Here is a 2,470-nt window from a genome sequence, read left to right as displayed (position 1 = left end):
CCTGAGGCTTCCAATATGTTAACATGTTTCTGTAGGGTTTTTTTTTTCATATTCAGATTTCAATAATGAAAGCATTTTCAAAAATATCACATATCTCAATATCTCTGTGCATCTATATCTACGAGATGTTAACAAAGATGGGCCCTGAGTTAAGATACTTATTTTTGTGGACTCTGGAGAATAATTTTTCTGTCAAGTTTCTATGGTAAACTTGATAAGAAGATGTTTGTATTTTGATATTTGCATGAACAAATATTGAAAACTCTGCAGGGCTTAACAGAATGGAAAATGTCAACACTCTCCCTACTCCTTTAGTACCATATATTGTTGCTGTGCACCCTAGGATTCTTGAAGGCTGGGGGAAAAAAAGAGAATTTACTTCCTGTAGCTCATCTCAGTAATATGAGACTAAGTCACATATCCAACAAAATTGTTTCAGCACCATTCAAGATTAGATAAGATAATCTTTATTGTCATTTTTTTTCTGTGAGCACACTGACTCATGTTAAAAATGAAATTCTGTTGCCTGCTCTCAAAAGAAAGCATATATCTTCCCTTATACATATATAACACACATATATACATGCTATATATCAGGGATATTAAACTTGGGGCCCGCGGGCCGGATGCATCACGTGCTGGACACGCCCACCTCCAGTTTAGGTGAAGGGGAAAAAAGTTGGGACACGTCACGTGACAAGGTGTCATTGAAAGTTTGACACCCCCGCTATATACATACATATGCTACACACACACACATATAATATATATATTAATTGCTGTCTATTTTGAATACATAGCAGAAAGAGGAAAGTTGAGAGTTCACAAGGTTGATACTATATGGAACAAAACTGTGACTGCATCAAATGTTCTGCTTCAGATACCAGGAAGCCTCCTCCCAGAAAGTAAAATGGAAAACATCATGATGTGTAGCGTCCCTGACAATACTGTGGACCCTGCTCAAGCATCACTTATATGGCATGTCCAATAATCTTTTCTACCACCCTCTGCACCGCGATTTGGTCTGAAGCACTAATGCTTCCAAACCAGACAGTAATGCCGTATGATGGGTTGCTCTCAATCATCCACCCATAGAAAGTGGTAAGGATAGGGGAAGGAAGATGTACTTCCTTCCCTAGTTCTGCAATACAGAAAATACAGGTACTGTTGTGCCCACTTCACCAGTGTCTCACTGTTGCATGACCAAGCTAGCCTACTCATTAGCTGCACATCCAAAAACTTGGTGCTGCTAACCACCTCCACAGGTGAATCATTAATATGTATGTCTGCCTTTTCTGAAAGTAACAATGATTTCTTTAACTTTTCCTACATTTACGACGAGGCTGTTTTCATTATGCATTTCTCCAAGCCCTAGATCCGTGATGGCAAACCTATGGCACGCATGCCACAAGTGGCACACAGAGCCATCTCTAGAGGCACGCAAGCTGTTGCCCTAGGTCAGCTCCACTGTGCATGCGTGTGCACCGGCCAGCTGATTTTTGGCTGGCCCTGACCAAGCCCCTCCCAGGAGTCTCCATGAAGCCCATTTTGGATGCCAGGTAAGTACAGGACTCGCGCGGAGGCTCTGGGAGGTGAAAAACGGGATCTCGGAAGTCCGGAAATGGGGCATTTCTGGCCTCCAGAGGCTTCAGAGAGGCCTGCTAGGCCCAAAACAGGGCACGGTGTGTGTGTGTGTGTGTGTGTGTGTGTGTGTGTGTGTGTGTGTGACGCATGCATGTGCAGGGGGCAGGGGAGCATGGGGGGTCATGTATGCATGCGCAGGGGGTAAGGGGGATATGGGGGGCATTGCATTATGAGTGTGGGCACACGCACGCGCACTATAGTGCACACACACACACTTTCAGCACCTGAGGAAAAAAGCTATCACTGCCCTAGATTATTCAGAACCAGTTCCTAACATTTTGTAACTTGGAGTAGAAAGAGCAAATAATTTTCCTCTATCCAGGATAAGATGCATAGTATCTAAGGCTGACCAAGTTTTGGTACATGAGACAGAAAATCCCACAAGAATCTTTTCCCTTACTGTCAGTAAAAATATGGTACTAATTAAAAATAAATGAAAATTTGCTGCCCTTCCATGACATTCTAATTCAGCTGTCTGAAAAGATTGCTTCATGTTGCCTAATAACAGGACTGGCTAAAAGAATTCACTTCTTCCTACAATTCATAGTAATGAGAAAGTCGATTGCTGCTTCCAAAGCCTATTAACATCTAGAATTAAGGTTCATGTTGGTCAGACTTCAGATCTGAAAGATTAAAGCAGATTTATTGATTTCATAAACAAAGACACCATACATATGGGCACGTGCATATATTCCTTTTATTTGTAGTGTCCATTAACATTTTTCTGGAGGGTTAAGAATAAAGCAATTCAAAATATTTTTAAAAGATATATTGCAATGAATAGAGGTGAATGGGAAGAATTGTTAAATTAACATGAATTCATCCT

This window comes from Pantherophis guttatus, chromosome 4 (assembly GCF_059756535.1).
Source record: "Pantherophis guttatus breed Tessera chromosome 4, ASM5975653v1, whole genome shotgun sequence".
Classification (NCBI taxonomy): Eukaryota; Metazoa; Chordata; class Lepidosauria; order Squamata; family Colubridae; genus Pantherophis; species Pantherophis guttatus.
This window is presented reverse-complemented; position numbering follows the sequence as displayed.